At 37.6% G+C, this 22,936-nt stretch overlaps 1 long non-coding RNA gene across 1 annotated transcript in view; it reads left to right on the forward strand.

The window, feature by feature from the left end:
• The window catches only part of LOC113573360, a 39,785-nt gene that overhangs the window by 5,793 nt on the left and 11,056 nt on the right, over nt 1-22,936 (forward strand). The window contains exons 2-3 of the long non-coding RNA XR_003410200.2: nt 6,187-6,302; nt 6,858-7,008. This is a non-coding gene — a long non-coding RNA (uncharacterized LOC113573360). The remainder of the gene's footprint in view (nt 1-6,186; nt 6,303-6,857; nt 7,009-22,936) is intronic.

A 22,936-nucleotide genomic window follows, 5' to 3' on the forward strand; every position in this document is an offset into this window, starting at 1 on the left:
AGTGAGAGCTTCCATAATGTCGACTCAGTATGCTTATTGCCACCCGTGTTACAGACGTCTCATAAAGACAAAACGGTATTGAAATTTCCAAAGACATCTAAGGAAATGGCCCTTAGATGAGATGTTACGTTGAACAGTTTACATGTTGTGTAGGCAGTGTTCGTGTGGTGTTCGTATTGCAGTATTTTTCGATATCAGGGACAGGTAAACACAAAATCATCTATACGCATGACTGGAATCAAGCTATATATATATATATATATATATATATATATATATATATATATATATATATATATATATATATATATATATATATATATATATTCCCCCCCCCCCCCCCCCCCCCGACTTTTCATCTGTATTGTTCCATGTAGTCTGAAGCCCAGCTGCATTCCCAGAGGGGCTTATGAGCAGATGTAGCAGGCAGGAAGTCAGTCCAAGCAAAAAGCTGCCTTCGGCGAAAAGTCCAGAAAGTCATACTGCACTTGATGAGTCATGAGTCACTGCCACACACAGCTGATTACATCTTACTATGTAAGGCCCCATGACCAACAGTTTTGAATCACGTGGATCTTAACTGGAGGCTGCAGTACAAAATGTCTTTGTGTCTACAAACCTATTCCAGATATAGGTATAGTAGAAACCACAAAATCATATGATAAAATCATATCTACCTTACCATATAAATAGTGATTGTATTATGCACAGGTGTGGTCATTCTGTGGTTACCTTTGTTTTCCTGTGGTCTCAGATTTATCTGTTCAGTGTTAATAGTATATAATTGACTGGTTTACAATTAGTCAGTAAATATGAACTAAGGTTGATTTACAGCATTTTTTTTTTACACATTTTTTATTTGACTTTTACTTTTATTTTACAGTTTTATGCTGCCACGTGTGACATTAATTTATTTCCAAGCTCCCATCCTCAACACACCCGCAGATAACCACATCTTGTAAGCCCTTCTTCTATACTGATTATAGAAAAGTTCATTTTATGTTTGATCTGTTCTCAGCCCTTCGAAGCCATTCATAGCACTGTTGAGCTATCATGTCTAGTCCCATTAGGTTGATTTTGTAGGATGCAGGCTGGGGTCTCCACTAATTACAGTGAGTGCTTTGTTGTGCTTTCCGCAGTGCACTGTTAGATGGTTTCTCAGTGGTCTTGACATTCACATCAATAGTAGTTTGAGAATGATGGATTCTCTATACCAGCAATGCAGGCCACTTCTTGATTATAAATTCGACACATCTCATGATGCAAGACATCTATGTGGAAGGTCAAATACATGTGGCAGAATCTAGAAGCCCTGAGATATTGTGCCTGATGATGACAGTATCATTCTTCTTGGCCAATAGATATCCCTGAACGTTTTTCTTTGCAAATCCTTCATTAGGCAAAGTTGATGTTCTCATTACTTTCTTTGTTCCTTTGAAAAAGTTCTGGACACAACAGTATATTACAAAAAGCCCAGAATTTCAAGGAATTTCAAATTTATGAATACAAGGGAAGCATCTAGATAGTAAATAAATCACACACAGACACAGAGAGGTAGTGAAGTAAACATTTTCTGAGAATACAATGCCATGAAATGAGCGAATGGATGGGTAAGGGGCAGGCGGGGATTCTAGAACATGGAGGCATGTATTTTATGGTTTCATTTTGTCTGGGACAGGCTTCTGTTGCAGGTTTTATCCTGCTCCTGATCGTGATGCACTGTGATATATATCAAGGCAAGATTAATGCAATTTACTGACCAGCTTTGCTATAGAACCCGTTATCAATATCAAGGACCCAGCCTGATTTTATTTATTTTTTATCATCTTGGGCATCTATGCGCACATTACTTTCGCAGCTAAGGCTAGACTGCTGGGAAAAAAAAAAGTTGTACCGCATTCTGTCATTTGTGAGGGATGCTGCATACAGGTATGGTGTAAATAAGAGTTTGAACAGCCACCCTAACTCTCCATTCATGGGTGTGTCCCATGAACAGAGAGGGTATAAGACCTGTGCTGCAGCATATACTGCAGCTACAATAAATCCTATATGCTCATGCCATCACATACTCCAGCCTACATAGGTTACTCCCTCCTTACTCCCTAAATTTAGTGTCAGGTACTGTTGCGTGCATGGAATATTTGGGGTGGTGGCCTGCCAGCATTCTTGTACAAGTTTTGTAATTTTAAGTTATTTAGGACAATGGTAGAATAGATAACCATCTGCAAAACAATATCAAAACAAGTAAAATTATGCCATGCATGTAATTTTCTGTCATACCTCTGTTAGCATAGTACTGTCTATTCTACCAGTATGAATTAGCATATAACAACTGAGATTAGATTTTAAGAGAATAGATCAACAGCACCTTAACAACGTTTTTCAAATTCTTATATGTATTCTTCATCAAATATGTTCCTTAGGTGAGGAGTGTGGTTATAATTTATGTTACAGCTTTAGATCTGTTGAGATTTCTTCAAACAAAAGCATGCTCAGGTCTCCTGTATCCCCTCTCAGCTAATGCAGCCATGATTGTACATAGACTGAGTGCTTTTAGGAATATTTGTGTGGTAATGATTCCACAGCAAGGGTATTATGCCACTGACATTGTCAAGGCACTACATTAGAGCATGTAGACTACAGTAGCTACATCTTTTAGAAAACAAATGCCTAGTTTAGGAGATGTCTAACCGTACAAATCTGAGTCAGGGATTTGTGCTAACAAAGTTCTCTTTGTTAAGTCATTCAACTAATATATAGAACTATGGGTTTGACTTATTAGCGTTTATTCCATATTGTTAAACCGTAACCTACAGAGTAAATCTAAGGTAGACTGGGATACTAGTGAATAGTTTGCTGCCATTTCATGTAGTAGGGTTCTTTTAACTGGAATTTTATTTTATTAAACACTAGGCCTGGCTATCTATCATACAGCCAATGTTTTCTCCACAGTGATTTCTGGAATTGGTGTGTCTTGTGAGGCATTGTCTAACACGGATTGTAAAGGTTCCCTATTCTGACGTCATTACAAACACCTTCTAAGAGAACAGCTTCAGACTGAAAGCAGTATGCCAAGAAATCAATACAGAAAGGAACATTTATCATGAGTCGCCCACAGCTAAGACTTTAAAGTGAAGATACAGTACATGCTCAGTTTCATCTTTGCTCTAACAAGGTTAAAGGGATTAAAACTAAAAGGCTAGTGAAATTAAGATGGGGATAGAGGTCAAATATAGCACCGGTCTGTGCCAGAATACCCTCATGAGAAATATGTTCTGAAGTGACAATGCATTTCTGGGATATCTTAATGTTTTTGCAGGGTACTGGCTACTGTGGTCAGGCAAGGATTCTACAAATAGTTCACCATTTGACTGGATGTAGATTTTGGGTATATGCCAGGCCACATATCAGGCCACATTACCAGGCCACGTGCTCTAGAGGTTGTTGATAACTTGATTTAACAAACTGTGTTGGAACTAATTGTGACTAAGTAAAATGCATTATGTTTCTCTTAGATGTGGTGTAATCAAATTCATCAGTGTGTATTTGTTCATAATCGATAAAACCCCTTGCAAATAACAGGTTTTTAGTGATACAACAGGAAGTAAACTGCACCCCATAGGATTATAAGGATTAGAGTCTGTGGGGGAAAAGAAAAGCAAATATTCCTCCCCAGTCATTCCCAAAATTCAAGGACTTCAACAAATATGCAAATAAACGGGCAACAATGCAGAGAACAGTCATGCTACAGAGGTATCGTGACAAATAAAATCAAACATAAATGTGTCATTCCAATTGCAGTGGGAGTAACTTAAAATATAGAGAGTCTCTTGAAACACATTGTAATGAACACAACTAAGTTCTTAAAAAATAAGTACCAACATTAAATATTATGGTCTGAATTCTCAGACCAAGATAATACCTAAATTTAGACTACATAGGACTATCAATGGTTATTCACCACTTAGAAATTAGTCCAAATCCAAGGTTAATCCATGTTTAGTAAACTGGTCTTCAAACTGAGAGGATTATTTTCAACACATCAAAGCTAACTGATTTCTAGAGGTTAAAATAAAAGACATTTTCTGATTACATATAAAAAATTGTTTAAGGTTAAGAAATAAATGTAAGCCAGATTGTAGTTTTAAACAAACAAAGTTGACTCTCAATAGGAAAGAGACAACACATGTCTCCAGTGTAACACTGAGTGTCCTAAATCAGAAGTTGTCCACTGTCCATGCTTTGGCAGCTTAAAGCTACATCTGTTTGGAGGCGGTACATCAGCAGGTTAACCATGCATGCAGTATGGTCACCTTCACAGGTGGTCCATGATTTTAGACATCTCAGTTGCACCATTAGACCACAGCCTACTGGTCTGGCCCTCCAATCACATGTGGACTGTCCCACAATTACGTACAAAATATATGGCAGAGAGGATAGGGAGGCATAATGCCGCCGGCTAAACTGGAAGCAAAGGTTGGTCTCTGAGGCTTCTGCAAGGGGGGAAAATGGTGTTGCCCAAAAACTCATCCACTTAACTGTGAAGAACTGCAACTCAACATCTTACACTACAACACTACAAAAAGCCTTTAATTTATTATTGCATAGATTAAAAAAGAAAAATTAGGTACTATTCCAAGTATGTACATAATCTGTACCCATCTCTCCCCTCCCCCCCCCTCTCTGAATCCACTCCTTCTCTCTCTCACTCTTGCTCTCAAATCACTGTCTGCCACATAAACAAATGTAGTCATTGATCTGGTAGAGGACTGCAGCGTTATGACTGAAAATTCTCAATTTACTATTGGTTTTAGTTGCTACATTGCTGCTTATTAATCATTCTATCAGTGCAGAGACTTCTGTGCTGGACCTTCCCAGGTAATTAATCATTCTGTCAAAAAGCCAGACTTGTAATGTTACCGTGTGTTCATTTTCAAGATATATAATTATCAGGGATTTCTGGCTCATCCAACTTCTGTGCTTCTACACAGAGCTATAGATACGAAATAAAGCTATGGGTTGAGTGTAATTATTTACATGCTGCCAGGTCCCAAGGGAAGTAGACCTAGGTGACACACTGGAGGGCTCAGTACTACAGCTGTGCACAGGGAACTAGCCACTGTTCACACAGTAAGGCAGCCTCGGATTCTGATAACAGTGGACATTGTGGCCTTATTTGGCAGCTCAGAGAATGTGCCTGGAGTAAGTTGCTAATTCAGTCACAGTGTTGCCCCATGCCCATGCTCTCACTGTCTCTCTCTTTCTTTCTTGACTGTGGTGGAATCCTTCAATTGCACAATGCCATTGAATAATATACCCCCAATAAGCCACTAGGGACTGAGCTAAGACCGTGCCCTTTTTTAATGCAATTTGCCTGGCTATGAATCTAGAGGTTCTAGTGACAGCTTCATCCCTGAGCTGTCACTCTGAAGCACAGGATGTACAGGCCAAGGCACTGTAAGTTAGTGGGTCACATTTGAATTGGAAAATGTCTTTCACCATCACCCTGAATTATCAGAGCTTTATGGGCACATGTTTTTTCAAGTTAATTTCCACTTTTCATCATCTCAATACAGCTGAAATACTGCACAGACTACAGTTCTATGCTCTTTTATTTAATCCCAGTTTATGATTATATCTTTGCACGTGGATTATTGCATGCACCAAAGATTTTAATGTATCCTCCACTAGCTTTTGGGCATAAGTATAAATCATCTACAATCGATATCTTCCATTTCCAGTCTCACATACTGCAGCAGCAATGTAAGTAAATGCAGCTCTGAAAAGTGCCAGGAGCCACAGGTTCTGCCCAGATGGGGGCCATATTAATTGAACGTTAAACACTAGCTGTCTCTCCCAATAGACCTGAGCCTCACATTGGAAAGTGGAGAAATGAGAGTTCTGCTTTCCATATTATTGTGGTACGCACTGCTGTTGTAAGATGCTGTGTTCTTTACATTGCTCAGAGATCTTCATTTGAATTCCTTCTTGATTTGGAGTAATAATAATGAAGTAACAAGTTTGGAATTGTGCATTTCTTGTTGATGGTTTCACTGAACTAATTTAACAATTAAGAAGTGATTGGAAACAAGGTGGTTCTCTCTTAATAACAAGTGGACTCTGGTCAAACAAGTGACATTTAACTGACATTTATTGAGAGTACATATCCGATCTTCACCTTTTCAGGTCTAACAATTCTTGCACTTCATGGATTTGCCAAGGCATGCTTGTCCTGAGGTCAACAGTTCTGAAGAAGGCCAACACCAGCACCCTCCTTACATTTAAGACATCATCACTGCAAGGTCAGGTGGTTTGGAAGAGACCTGAGCTGACTTACAAAAGGGTTGTTTAGTTTTTAGACCCATTTTAAAAGGCAGTTTCCTCTTTGCAATATCTGAACATCTGCACTTGCCTAACTATCCTTTAACATTAGCTGATATACCTGTCTTGTATACACTAAGTTGTTTGCTATCTACCCCTGCTATATCTGCTATTAATGTAGTCACAACTTTAAAGAGAACAGACGGCTTGAATTTGTTAAGGAGAATTTCACTCAAAAAAATAATATCACTGTACAATTTTCACATTCTATACTATAAATACTATATACTTATAATACTATATATACTTATATTTATAATATTTGTAATACTATAAATATACTATACTATAAATGATACTATAAATCCACTAACTATCCTTAGTGATAGATACATAAGGGGTACTCTTATAGACCATTGTCTGGCCTTCACTATCAAATGAGGAAAGTAAAATGTGTGTGTGTGTGTGTGTGTGTACCTGTGGGTGTGTGTGTGTGCCTGTGTGCATGTACTGCCATATGTGCTGTGTGATTCCAGGCTGGCTCGACAGCAGATTGCTCCAGGCTCCCACATGAGCAGACTAACAAAGATGATGGAGCGAAGACAAGATTCCAGAAAAGCTGAGGTTCTACTGACGTGCTGCTCCTAATCTCTCTGGTGCGGCCTTCAAAGAAGCACACAAAGGCAGGTGGGGCAGGTGGGCCTCAGCTGCAGACGGCCTCGCTCGCTTTCACCCTCTACAAAGATGAGCCATCTGGCAATGGCCAGGCATTTTTAACGGTTTCATTATCGGATGGGGATGATTTGGCCTGCGTGGGCTGCCATAGAAGGACTGCTCCCTTGCCCATAAAACAAACAGGGCCATGCCAGCTATAACTTAGACACTGTGCAGCTCCACTGATGATAAAGTAAGACCAGGAACGTAATTTTTCATTTCATTTTCAGTAGTGTACCAGTGTTCTATGCCCTGTGTATTGCAAGCTAGTGTTCCAGTGGGAGTGTTGCCACAGAATTCTCTCCTATTGGAAGGAGAGAGTGGTGCATGCCATGCTATCACCCATGACTGTTTAGGCTGGCACTAGTGCATTCAGGCTGTACACACTCTGCTTGAACAAAGCACCCAGGTATTCCCCAGTAGTGGGTGTCGCTGTGTGCTTGCATAGTTAGGTGCATTGGACCAGGCAAATGTTTATCTGGTATGTTATGTGTGCAATTTTACTTTCTGGTGCCGTATCATGGGAAAAAGGAAAATGAAAAAAATCCCAGTGTTATGAAGGCTGTAAATGTACATATGGAGATATTTGCTGCCATCTGGCAGGGCTATAATGTATCCATTCATTCATGTTTTAGAAAGGACAGGGACAAATTCAAATGACACAGCCTCCCTGTGCCAGTGTAGTACTCAGTGTCAGTAAATTCATTAAAAACATAACTTGAATGAAAGGCAAATGTATTACTCATGTAGTAACACAGCTTCAGGCTGTCTCTGTAGTGTATGGTAGTTATTTTCTTCTGTTTCCTTCTTACACAGAATGAGACTGAGATAGTGTTTAGAACCTAGTGGGGGAGGAGGAGCAATATGGCTATCCATAGCCTTTAGCAGGGCTATTTTAATTGGAATGTGCCCTGCAAAGCCCTAAGGCTGGGTGATGAATGCATGAGGAGGCACCTCTGGTCTCACAGACACGGCTTGAGTCAGCATCACCACAGCGTCCCTAAAACACCTCATGGCTCATGAACTTGCAGGCCAGCCGCAACTCTCATTGGTTTTACCATACCAAGCAGGAGACATATATCCTCGCCACGCCAGCATCGGTGGAAATGCCAGAATTGTTTTATTTTATTACTTTCATTTTCCTGTTTTTATACGCTCCTTTCTCTGAGGACAGTTATTTATCACGAGCTCTTTCAAGAGAAAAGCACAACAAAGCTCAAAGCGCAGGACTGGGGGTGGGATGATTTATCATTCCTTGCTGCGCTCCACTTCTGCTCTCCTGAGTCAAACACAGAAAGACAATTCACTCCGTCACTCCCCCTCACAGTTCAGCTCCATGTCTTCCTCCCTGCATCCTCGCTAATGATTCGCAGACAAGGGCCGGGTGTGTGGGGGCAAGCGTTCCTGCAGCTGCTGGCATGTATGTGCCAGGGAGGAGTCCTAGTTAATTACTCTACTAATGAATGCACAGAGGCGGTCTAATGTGTCACTCGTCATACGAACAACCCAGTGATTTGTGAATAGGGGGCGGCACTCAGAGCAGAGGTGTCGGCCAGCCGCCTGTGCAGCCCATCCCTGCCGCAGACGCAATTATTTTGAATTGTTGTTCTACAGAAATTTGAATACCTGACAGCAGGCACTTGCTGCTGTGTGCCCTCTCCTCAGCTCCCTGGGAAAAGCTGTATCTGTATTGTAAAAGAGATGGGAATAACAGCTAACCACACCAAATGAACTTAGGCATGACAGGTTCATTAGAATGCTGAAATGAAAATAGGCTTCCATATATTACACAGAGCCTTGAATGTCCACAGTTTCAACTGCACACTGTCTTTCCAATTCTTTGAATCCTGCTGTAATTAACAATACAGAAAAACCCAAGAACAGCAAATGACTTAGTGTGACAAACAGAAGCAGTGGGCTCTGCCACTCCTGCATTTGTTTCTCTACTTTGAATATAACTGTGAGGAGAATCACATTTTGCCCTTGAGGCTGGGGGCAGGTCATCATCATTAATCTTAATCTGCATTTGCTTACTGCATGCTCATCCAGGTGGCTCCCCCAGTGCTAGTGGTCCTGCCAGTGTCATGCCACTCTATTCATGATCTCTCGCCTTCCCTTTTCATATTTATACATTTTGGGTGTAGGGTCCAGATTTGTCAAACTCTATTAATGAATTTATAGAGAGATGGCAAAAATTCTAGAGGTGTCAAGTGAACCCATATTTAGGTTTAGAAAATAAAATACATTCAATTTTAGGGAAAATAACAGTAACATATGAACTCTTGGGTAACCGGAAAAATGCTTCCAATTTTCTTTGTCTGTTATCCTGTTACCTGTATGTGTGAGTAGTGTATGTGTCTGTTCTCATGGTAGTTTGAGTGAAATAGGGTCTAAATGATGATTTGTGTTGTCAAGGTAATTAGAGAGACAGGATTCTAACTCACATGCCCAAGGTACTTAGTTTCATATGGAGCTAAATATAAACCCCTCAGGCACTCGTTTGTGAGGTGACTCATGGAGCATTTCCACCACTCTCTTTTACCCAAATAGAAGCAAATACTTTGGTGTGGAGAACCATACCCTGTCAGACACTCTGGTGTTAACTGCTTTTTCAGCATTTGAAGCTAGCCTTGACTAAGAAACACTGGTTCTGAGCACTGCCAAAGATTAGACCTACACAAATACATCCACAATCCTAGTTTGTGTCATTAACATTTGTAATCACATTAAAGGCTTTTACTTGCATTGGTCCTCTCACTGCTACTTCACAATGGTGGGTAGAGATGTCCACAAACACATGCTGTAATTGAGTGAATTTCAGCTGATGGAGCTGAAATCATGGCAGACTCTGCAAAGAAAGAGGACTTCATTTGACAGGAGTGTTACTCAGCCTTTCCGTGCAAGGGAGAATGAACAGTGAGCATGTCTGAAAGCAGTCTTGAATCTTACAGGCAAAATGCAGTGTCACATTGCTAATGAATAATAGAAGTCTGCTAAACCTAAGGCTGCTAGACTTAATATGGGTGGGATTGGTAGGGGAGCACCTATGTGTTTGGAATATAATGTCAGAGAGTAATGATTACATGAAGAAAATATACACAAGTGAACTGAGGTGCCTTCTTACATGCATATGTCATTTTAGGATTAATGTGTACTGACCCCAGAGAAATGTTGGGTGTAGACTCCTGGGTATAAATGCATACCTGTATACCTGAAAGCATTCTTAGTATGTACCTGCCTCAGTAAAGTATGTTATTTATGAGTTTACTGTAATGATTGGATGCAAACAGATCTCTCTCCACACATTCATAGACTCAAATGGACACCCACCCACCTGTACATATCACCACACAAGTACACACACATTATATATCAGGTTCAAGTCATCCCTCTGTGCTGAAATAAGTAAGTGTCTTTGCTAGACTAATTTGAAATTATTTGAAACAAATTAATAGGTTGTGACAGCGGCCAAATGTTAGATAAGACTGTAAGGTTGTAACAGTAACTAAATGTTCTACAAGATTTTGTTTTCAATTTCTGAAACAGTGTAATATCAGAGCCATTTCCTTTTGGTCAGTAGGAGGATAAGTATAACTAAACCATGAACACTGAGATGTGCATGTGATTATTTATTATTTTTTATAGAAAACGAAGGAAACCTTTATGAACACAAATAGTTTTGAAGACACTTTTCTCACTATGATTATGGGAAGGAAAAGGTTTATGTAATACTCTCAGCTGTATTTAAATTAAGTATCTTCTAGATCATGATAACCCATCATGTCATTTGTAGCTGGCATGGTGTTTTATTGTACAAAATGAAACCTAATTCCAAAACAGTAAATTATTCAGTTGTGCTACACAATTGTAATGTAGTGCATACCACTGCAATATTCATCACAGTTTTGTAATTTTCTTTCATCATATTTTAAAAGGTCTTATTATAAGAATTATTAGTAATAATACTGGCAAGTTAGTAGGCCAGAACAAGTCGCAATAGTGACCACATATAATATCTTATCTCAAAGTTAAGAATTACATTCATTTTTCACAGACAGCAAAGGCCAAACGCATCATATATAGTGTATATATTGTGGCTATGCTATGTGCTGTCTTGGGAGGCAGGGCTCACTTATAGCATTGCAGGACATAATGACTGATTAACACGTGCGCTGGTGGAAATGTACGTTCATGGCAGATATTACATCTTTATTTTCACATATCAGTAGGGATGCCGCAGTGCACATTGATGATGGCGGAGATTTAAGCGCCGCTGAAGCACTCGGCTGCCTCCCTCAGTATTTTCTAATTAAAGGCAGAGCGTAGGCTGAGCAGAATGGGGCAATACATCACACAGCCTCTCAGGTGCATTCTGTGTGCAGTGGCATTTCACTGTCAGGGAAACTGATTGACTTTCCCTGGATATTTTTGTGCGCAAAAACATGCTATCACCTCACATTGAGGCAAAGTGAACTACTGCAAAGCTGTTCTCTAGCCTATTTTACACAGGGGGATTTTGTTAGTGATGACAGAGCTTGTTTTGGGGCATTCAGATGTTTTTGGCTAGCTTTCTTTTCTTCAGTACAGGCCTATAAGACACCCAAAACAAAACAAACCAAAAATGAAATGTGTACAACACTGCAATTTAATTTCTATATGTTTAACCACAGTACAGTCCTGTAACTATTTATATGGAATCTTCTTACATACATGCTCACACACACACATATACACACACACACACACACACACATATACATCTTACACACATAGGGTATGCAGTTACGCATTATGGGCCATTCCACAATTGGGTTCCATTTCTGTCCCTTTCTTTTGCGAATTCAAGACATATATATTGAAAAATAATAAAATCTATATACAAAACTGAAAAATAACATTTGTTACCTATCTCCACTCCATAACAAGACACTATCCCATGAAATATAATCGTTAAAGTCCTTTAGAAATTGTATTTTTTTTTACATTGTTGTGTGACTATATATCCCATCTAAGCTTTTCATACATTTTTGTCACAAGAAATCCATAGTTTTTTACACAGTTTAGTCATGTCCCCAGGTTTTCACTCAGTGCTATTATCCTAATGCAATCCTCCTTCTGAAAAATTTTAAACATTCCAAAAGTCACATGTTGATTACACAGGACATTACATCATCTGGATCTACTCAAGGACATGGGAAGACCAAAATTAAGTTCTATCATAATTAGATGATATTGAAACTATAGCTATGACTGAGAAGGTTAACATACTTTTCTGTTACCAGAATTATTACTTATTATTTATTACTTATATATTATTTATTTGCACAAATATAAATTTTTGGTAAATTGTTAGAATGTGATCAGAGACCTCATGCTATTAGCATGGACGCCATGTGGCTGTATTTAATTTATTTGCTAATTATGTGCTAAAAACTCCTGTTACTCATGTAAAGACTAACAGGACTGAGTTACAGGAATGGGCCATGCTCTGTCTTATTAATTTATTAATGAGAATATTAGTCAATACCATTCTCCTGATTTTCAAGTTTTGCAGTTGAAATGACTGAGGTTGTTGATGTTTAAGATTAGTTTTACAATGTGAATACAGGGAGCCAATCCCCAAATTCCTGCAGACAAGCAGTGCCACTATAGCACTCGACATGATGCTGACACAGAGAGAGAAATATTTAGAGAAGGAACATGAGAAATACAAGAAGGTCCTAGAGTCAGGCAGGAAGAAAAGTACAATCACACACAAACACAAAACCACACTTTCATGCATGCATGCACCCATACTCACACGCCGGTTACCCAGTGCTCATTCCTGTTACCCAATGTTCATAAAGTGTAAACCACTATTTTTTAAAATTATATTCGGTCCATTATTTATCCAATTGTTTTAATAAATGACATAATAAAAGAGGTTTAGGCATCATTTAACATGGAAAATGGCATTTTTAGAAAAATACTACTTGCGTACCTTATAGTGATCTTTAATCACAAATGTCAATAATTTGAACATGTAATCAACAACCTCTTTGAAATACACACTTTCTTGAGGGGAAAACAAAGGAATTAGTTGACATGCTTTTGAGCATGCTTTTTAAATAACAAGTTTTGGCAACAGGATGGAACAAGCCATCAACCGCTTAAATACCTTGTAAAAAATAAAATAAAGATGTCTGAGATTGACCAGTACACATTTTGAATAGGTAGATATATGTGTTATTAAATTCATTGTTGAAAAAAGATAAAAATGAAGTTGAATTTTTGAAGAGCGCAAATGGCACCCATTCGGTAGAAAGGCCCATATGCACCACCTTAAATTCTTATTGTTCCAAAAGTACTCCTCAAAATGCAACTTCAGCAGACAGAACGACATTGGCATGTATGCTGCAGGCTAGTTGTTAGCCAGACATACATCCTATTTTACACTAGGCACACACTAATTTGACATATTTTTTATCCAGAAAGTTAAAATGATGAATACTGTAATGAAGTATTAAGAAGTGTTATGTAGTCTATACCTTTGTATTTATGCTGCTGAGTAAAAATATAACCCAGGCTAGATATTCTCTGTTTTGCATGTTGCATGCTTTGTTGCATGACATTGCAAGAATACTTTATTCTGTACTGTTTCTAGAACTGCAGTTCCGTGTTACCCTGGGCTTTTCTATAGGTACGCCACAATGTCTCTCACCTGTAGTCACCATTTGAAGTTAGCTGGCTAAGACAGCATGTACATTTTACTAATAATGCTGTTTCCCCTTCTTCAGTGCACTGAGAGGGGACAAGCTGCTATTCCCTTAATTTGTCAGAATTCCTGTTGCTAATATACTTACATTACAGAATCCTTCATAATATCACCAGAAGGGACATGCAGGCATGCACAGTGCAGCGAATCCTTGCAGCCATACTAATGAGCAGTTCTGATTAGTGCCACTCTATGATGGAAATCCGTCCAGTAGTAACTAAGAGTACTTAAAGACTAGCATGTTTGAATAGGTTGATGGGGATTTTTAACATTTTATTTGATAATGGGATGCAGAAGGATAATTAAGCAAAAATATCTTACATGATAAGTGATTGAGAGGCCAGCCTGTGACTAAAACATAAAACTTTTACTAAACTCAAATGAGTGTGTTTGTTTAGTTATCTGAAATATTTCATTCATAAATTTGTGTATTTAAACCAATATGACAGCACAGCAAGTAGTAATTACAGCTAATTAGCTGCCTACAAATATGAAGCAATTTATGTCTCCCACCAATCCCTTGCTGGGGCCAGTAGTATTGGATTTTACAGTGATTTTCTTGGCTTTGTATGTATGAATGCTATACAGAATTACTTCTTCTTTGCAGTTTCAGACCCACCATTAAATCACAGGCCCAGGAGATGCCAAAGCTATGTTTCTGTCAGTTCTTACATTAAATAATAAATTGATGTGTTTTTGCAAAGTTTGTCTGGAGTCACAAAAATGTAAAATGTTGCTTTGTAAACTAAAATGAATGCACAGGATGATGGCTGTGCTAAAACAAAGATGCTAAGGTTATAATTTCAGTTCTTAGGCATTGAAAAATGACCCTGCTTATGAAAATCCCATTTGCTCACCTGAGACCCACACAGTATGAAAAGGTACAATGTCATTTCATTGATAAGCAGGGAAGAGGGACTTGCTTTTATCTGTGTTCTTCCAGAGAGTGCTCTTATCTGCTCTCTGTCCTACACTGACGTCAGTAGAACCTCAATGTTTGCATGAATGTTAATGATTAGTTTTAAACATACAGCATAAGTGAATGAAACTGACTAAAATTTATATATGTTGTCTTTGAATAAACCTCAAAGCTCAATAAAGTCATACGCTAGCATATAGTAGCATGGTGCAACATAAAGTCATCACTGCCATGATGTTTCTGAAGGCTAATTCTAAAGGTACAGTGTCTGGGATCATCTCATACACAGCTAAATCATACTTACCCCATATTTTTGTTCCATATGATTACTTCATGGATACTAGATTATTCACATTTTACTGACTGCTCAGCATTTAGACAAAAAACACTGAAATGAGAATTCATGTTTTATAAAAGAGTAGAGTTCATAAATCATGTGTTATAATAAGTAGTTTAGCATTAGCCATGAATGAGAGCTTGGGGGAACTATGGAGTGTAGAAATATTTGCTGTAGAGAGTGCACTGGCTGTTTATGTAGTCTACCATGGGGTAAAGCTGATACCATTTGGGTATAAATTATATATATATACACAAAGTCCTTTATTTATTATTGGGCATTTCCAGTAGCCTACAGAAAAAAAATGTGAATATCCTTTGAGTCAGCAAGCCTGGGTATGACAAATACTAATTTAAAGGCTTGAGGCTAACATAGCTCCTCCAGTCCATCCAGTATATAGAAGTTCATTCAGGAGCTAGTTTCTCATGAGATTAGTAGCAGGCAGGTAGGGAATGAACAAATACCCAGACCATTCATAGACCAGCATGAGCAAGAAGCTAGATTAATATTTCATTGATGTGAAGCTGAGATGCCTGTAGTCTCTCAGCACTTGATTTCAGTGTAACCCCCCATTTAGAAAGAACTTTCAGTGTAGACCTTAAAGTCAAAGCTGTTTATATGCACTGTAAAAATGAAGTTAAATTCTCACGCATACAGCTATTCTAAATAAGGCTCATATGTACCATAAACATGTAAGCCACATTTGCTCCTACAATGACCAGCCAAATAACTGTGCAAGTGGAACAATGCTTTCTGAACTCTTTTTACATAAAAAATATATGTTTTATTAGTAAAAATGTAATGTAACATGAGACTACTGCTCACCTTAACCCAACTTTTAATACAAATTGGGTTATGCAAATTATGAATAAGCAACTATGGAATTCCATTCAATAAAAACAAAAACAAAATTACAAGATACACAAGTCCTTGTACTTTCTGGGAAAATAATATTTGCTTTGTGGACAGAATATATTCTGACCATAATGCTTACTACTAGGAATCTTGTCATTTACTTTTAATGTTTTAATCTGTATTTTAAACTCTACTTAAGTACATGATGTCTAACATGAGGTTTGTAAAAGACAAAACTGGTTAACTAGGGTTGAATTGGTCAAATTCATAAATTTGATTTAATAAATCAGCCAAAATTAGCATAATCTGTAGCTCTGCAGTAGAGAGGCAGATTGCCATTTCCTTCATTCTGTTTCTATCCTATTTCAGTGAAATTGTAGTTTTTATAGTGCCAGATGAACAACCACATTTGAATGCTTTTTGGCATAAATTGATGAAGAGCATATAAGAACAGACATGCTCTTCACCTGTTGTGGGGAGAGAAATGCATTTAATCTGTAACTGTAGACTTGTTTTATCCAAAAAATGTCTTCACAGTATAGAGTATAGAATTTAGCAAAAGATTCACAGTACAGCTGCAGCTGACAACTATTAAAAACTATAGAGAATAAAATGCAAGTCTTACAATGCCAAGCACTAATCTTTTTTTACTTTTGTGTTGCGTTTGACCCACTGGTCACTTTGCCCTTAGTTCTTGAATTAAAACAGCTGTCCTGAAATTGGGCAGGAATGGCTGAAATCTGGTAATTAAATGTGAAGGGTGTAACCAGTTGAGACAATTGCTGACCTCTTTTGCATTACACTGTACTGCTGTGAAGTGATCTGAATAGAAATACACCTGATACCTCTTGCAATTACATTTTGCAAAGATATAAATGTCTTGCTTAAATGTGAATTATATTTCAAGCATAAACCTATGAAATGAAAATAACAGTCAGTACCTATACATACTATGCCTATACACAGTTCTGTTTCATCTGTTTATGTATTTGTGTGTTGCTTGCCTGCAACTTGCACCTCCATTTTTCCATTTTTTGGAGACAAGTAAAATGAAAAAACATCATGAGGGATTACCTTAAAGTAGAAATGTGGCTAGCTAGCTAGCACTAGCACCTTTTGCAGTCTTATTCAAAGTTTCAATTTTTCCTTTCATTGTTATGCTGATGACACACAGATCACATTGTGTAGATGGTAGATGGGTGAATCTTAGATTGGTGAATCTTATCAATTGACACCTATTACAAACTGGATATCTCAAAATGTTCTTCAATTGAACGAAGATAAAACAGAGGTCCTACTTGTGGGCTTGGAGGACATGACCAAAAAGGGTGTAGTTAGCTGTTGATTGCTTTGGGTTAAAGGATAAGTTCCTTGTGAGAAATCTCAATGTGACCTTTGACTCCTATCTTAGTTTTTTCGATATACATCAAGATGCTTCTTCAGTCCTGTTTTTTTTTCTCAACTTAGAAACATTAGAAAAGGTAGAACATTTCTGCCTTTTATAGAAGTATTTGCATTCTTTTATCTCAACTCATTTGGACTACTGTATAGACAAGCTGCTATGACAGCTTGACAACTGAGGCTGCTGGTAAAATTGAACAAAAGTGAGGATTTCCTTTAGTGTCATAACAATTACATGAAAAACTGCTGTGTAACATATGTTATTGAAGTTTTTGACAATGACAGTTTTCCCCCCTGGAGTTAAAAAGTTCAGAAATGTTCTGTGAATAAGGAAATGTTGGTATAACGTAAGATATGGAAATAATTTGACACAAACAGAAATATGTGTTAATCACTGTAATTTTAATGTTCAATTTTTAATGCTGTATGTCAAGAACAATGATAACTCTGTGCAGTACCTTTCAAGTTAACCAAATAAATAAATAAATGTTTGCTGAGCAAAGTGAGGAATGTCGAATTTGAGCATGTTCTGAATCTTTCCAAGTCATGGGCAAAGATTTGCTGGAAATTAATAACCAACATTTAATAACCAACATTTTACCAATCACTCATCAGTAGTGAATAATAAAAAGAAAACTGCAAGTCACGACTTGATAACGACACCTAAGCAATGTGAATTAAACTGCTATTTCCATAAACATATTAGCTAGGTAACTAGTTATCATTTAGCTAGCTTAGACAGTGGTAGTGAAAAAGTTAAGCTAGCTTCTTAGTCTACGTCTGATTGAGATAGCTAGTGAGCTAACATAAATTCATGACTCGAAACTAAAAATGACATTTCAACAAACTTCGTTCTAATATTGTCATTTTATACATTTTTTATAACACAGCTTTTTAAAGCTAAATAAAGATTTGTAAACATGAACAAAAATGAATTGTGGTTAGATTAGTGGATCGGTTTAGAATAGAGGTTTAAACTGTTATAAAGGTCAGGTCACTTTTTTAAACAAAAACAACACTGAAAATTATTTGGCCCATAATATATAGAAAAGACATAGTTGGAAAAGAGTGGTCTTGATGTGTTACTAAAACGTTTAGATACTTTCTAGACTCCTAATAACAATGAGACTCAATATATTTCCTTCAGGCATGTATATCAGTGCATATTTTGAATAATTCACTTGGCAAAATTACCAGGTTTCAGGCAATAAAATGTAATAAAGGGGAAAGAGATCATTAAATATGCATTGAGCATGCTTTGGGAGAATGTGTATTATTCTGCAGAAGTCTCCCCTCTGCATGCATATCTCTAACATCTCTGAGAGAGTTCCATTTCATTCTGAAGCCCCATGGGAGAGCCTTAATCTGTGCTTTACTCTTGACATAAATGCATTATGAAGACTTTCAAATGGGACTGCACATTTAGCACACACAGAATCTTCACTACTGTCTAGGCAGCTTTTGAATAGTAGTGGATAATCAACTCTGGATGTCTTCTTTGTCACCTCTGCCACAGTTTTGGAATACTAAGATACACTGCATTTTTTATTGTGGTTTAATTTCAGGGTTTGATCATGCTCTTAAATCTGGGTTTACTGTGCTTATGCATGAAGATTCTCTTAAATATGTTGTATCACTGCTCATCATGTAAGATGAGCATTTCTTCCATGGGATGAGCATGTTAAAAGCTATTGGACACTAGAATTAGAGTTTTGAATACCTCCAACTCTAACCATTCACACACTGATTTACTTTGGTTTGGTTCTTTCATCTTTCCTGACCATGATCAGCTCCTTCCTTATGTAGTGCCACCAACCATAGCTGTTGCTTAACCCCATTACAGGTATGTACACACACATGCAAGTATGCTCATACACATACATATTAATTAATTTTATCATATAAACAGCATCTTAAAATGGAAGCTCACCCAAATCATGTCTGATAGCTGTTAGATGTTGTATAGATGTGTTAAACATTTCTTGATCAAACATCTCTATACTGTTTCAATTTTTTTTTAAATTCACAACCAATGTATTTTTCGTAGTTACTGTTGCTAGTTGGCTCACTCTGAAAATTTTCCCTATTGAAATTTCCCCTATTGAAATATCAGCATCTACCTCAAATTAATATAATTGGCTTCACCAAACATATTTCTATGAATGCTGTTTGCTTATAAACATAACAAATAATACTTGCTATGTAGTCATTCACTGAAGTGCCAAGGCAGAAAAAAAATCACCTTTGGGCCTTATATAATACTTATTCTGAACAATAGTTTTGTCAAAGTAATTATAAGAAACATTTCAATAAATACTTAGAAGTGGTTAAAAGTTAAATAAGGTGAACTTCCTCTTTAAGAAAAAGGCCCACAGCATTCTGGAGGACAAAACATTCCTCTTTGCTCCAGTTTGAAATGCTCCCTCTGGAACATCACTTGTAACTTATCATGTGCATGACATATAGGCATAGAATCTTGTTTGTGCCTGGGGCCATTCACCTAGTCAGTGGTTACATAAAATATAGTTTGTATTTTGTTGAAAGAGCATTTTAAAAAATTTAACAAAGGACATTGCTCTCTGGCTAGCAGAGTCATTAATTTATAATAAGCTGATTTAAAAAAATGATGTTGTCTGCTTATATGTCCATGAAAAAGTCTGTTGTTTGAAATATTTGGTTTTGCTCTGGAGCACTAAACAAATTGCTTATGGCAGATATATAAAGTTGCATCATTTTACAGCACATAACATCTACAGTATATGTACTGCAAGTCCTGTAGTATAATAATAATAATAATAATAATAATAATAATAATACTTTTCCATGCGCCTTTCAAGAAACTAAAGGACACATTAAAGCACACAAATAGCGGGAGTGGGAGGTATAGAGCAGACTAGATAGCATGTAACACACAAAAAAGACTAACAATAGACCAACGGGGGTGATGAGAAGACCTGCAGAAGAGGAGTACAAGGATTGGGTGTAGTGAGGAGGATAAGAGAGGAGGCCAGAAAGTTAGGAGGGGGCCAAAGCATGGAGTGTCTTGAAGGATAAGAGGAGTCTTATAATCTATACAAGTCTATACAAGCCTTTATGGGGAGCCAGTAAAACATTTTGAAAACAGGTGTGATATAATTACTGAAACTGGAGAGTAGGGGAGAGGGTGATGATATGAGCCAATTAATTTTGAATTAACTGGAGTTTTCTGAGTAGGGCATTCCAGAAATGATGGAGTTGTAGTAGTCTAGCTGGGAAGTATCCAGAGCATGAGCAAGTTTCTTAGCACTGGGCAGGGTGAGTGAGGGCTGAAGTCTGGAGATGTTGTATAGATGATAATAGGCAGCACATGTGGAGCATTTGATATGAAACTCAGATGAAATGGAGTAAAAAATGATATGGAGACTAGTTACAGTGAAGGAGGAAGGCACTGATGTTAGATATGGTAATATTAGGGGTAGAGAGTTTGGCAAGTGTGGATTTAGGACCTATGAGGAAAATACAATTTTTATTTCACTTAAGTTTGAGAGAGTTGTGGGTCATCCACTTTCAATATCCATTAGGCATGAAAAGAGGTTGGAGGGAAGTTCTGATAGAGAGGGATTACAGTAATTGAGATACAGAATTCAGTATCTTCAGCATAGCAGAGAAAGTTGCAGTTGTGGTGTCTAATGAAACACCCAAGAGGAAGGAGGTAGATGAAAAGCAGAAGATTGCCAAGAACTGACCCATAGGGGATACCAAGAGTGAAAGGAGAAAGGCAAGCCCATTGACTTTTAAGGCAACTAAATTACTGTCTGTTAGAAAGTTGATGTTAACCAGTGGAATACAGTCTTTCTGGAAGTGAATGGGAAATTGTATCAAATACTGAACTGAGATCAAGGAGAATAAAATTGTGAGAAGAACAAAATCAGGACTACAGAGCAGATCATTGATGATTTTAACCAGGACAGTTTCAGTGCTATGGAAAGAGCAAACAGATTGCAAAAGACTGAGGAGATAATTAGTGTCAAGAGAGTCAGGGTTGAAGTTGAACATTGAACATGTCCTAGATTTCTGGGTATAAAAGGGATGTTGGAAATAGGACAAAAGTTACTTAAGTGGGCAGGATCCAAACAAGATTTCTTAAGGATGGGTCTAAAAGCAGCCAAGTTGAGAGGGTGGAACAGATCCAGTGGCTAAAGATAAGTTAACAATATTGGTGATCAGTGGAGAGAGGGCTGGCAGGCAAGCTTTAACTAGAGCACGGGGAAGTGGATCAAGTAGGTAGGAAGAGGATTTTGTCTTAGCGATAATGACAGTTATGCATTACTCATTAACAGGATAAAAGTCTGACAGAGAAGTAGAGTATTTATAGGGTTTCTTAAATGACAATAAAGGCAGTGCAGCTGCAGAATGAAGCTAGTGTTGAATATTGTCCATTTTAAAATGAAAAGATGCCAAGGAAAGAAAGGCAGAGTTCAGAGGTGGTGGTTAGTGGGAAAGGGTCGGTTTATGTAGAATTTTATTGAAAATAACATTTTGTTATTTATTATTTATTTATTTAGAATTTATTCATTTTGAATAATAAACAGTTCTGACAATAAACAAATGTTACTTATAAGGAATGTTCCTTATTAGAAAGATGGTGTACAGGGAGACTAATTCAGTTAACAAGATGCTTTTAAGCATTGCCCTTTTAGATTTCATGATTCTAAATTAAGAGGTATACCAAAGTGCACTGTGGGTGGAAGAGATCAAGCAAGTCCTGAGGGGTGCTGTAGTGTGTAGAACAGCCATTTCAGATGACCAAAAAAAGTCAACAGGCAAACTGTTGGTCTGCTAGGTTAACAGAAACCAAGTTAGTTAACCTACACAGGCTATCCCTAGCTTGACCCCATAGCAAGCATTGCTATAAAAGAAACACAACCAAGCAGGATATCCAGCACACCAAACTAAAGTATTGTAACACATAGCCAGAAGCCCTGGGCAGCCAGTATGTCGATAATATAATTTTTCATTTATTAATGTGGAGGTGTCTCTTCCACTTTACCATTTATTACCATTCTTAGCCGCAAAAATGTAAAATGGTTCTGCAATGCGTATGAAATGTGCTCTGAATTTATGAAGTGTATAACTGTAACAGCCTGCCCATTCTTACTGTCATTCCCAGGTTGTCTCATGAACTTCTGTTTCCTGAACATATTACATCTGTGTATCTGTTGATTATAACCCAATGACATAATTTCCTATTATGTGGTTATGTGGCAGGCAACTCTCTGGTCTAAATTCTTACTGCAAACAATGCTTGTCAATTTGATCTTTTCCTTACCAAGGGTTTCTGTGATAACCCTTCTTTTCTCCTATGGCCGACCTCATGTTTTATATTAAATTAACTGTCATTAAGAACACAGAGATTGTCTTATTAGCTCTTCATTTAATTCACAGATTTTAAAGGTCTAGACAGTCCAATTCCAGCTCAACCCTTACAGCACATTACTCCAGTGAAACAACACAGCTTGACCTTGGTTGAAATTAGATCACTGGTTAAGTCCTGGGCAATGCTGCAGGTCTACAAGCTCCCTGACCAGGGTATTAAGTAGGTTATCTGTGCCAAATGCCCATACTACACCGAGCTTCATGTGTGAAACTAGATGTG

This window comes from Electrophorus electricus, chromosome 12, assembly GCF_013358815.1.
Source record: "Electrophorus electricus isolate fEleEle1 chromosome 12, fEleEle1.pri, whole genome shotgun sequence".
In the NCBI taxonomy this organism is placed as follows: Eukaryota; Metazoa; Chordata; class Actinopteri; order Gymnotiformes; family Gymnotidae; genus Electrophorus; species Electrophorus electricus.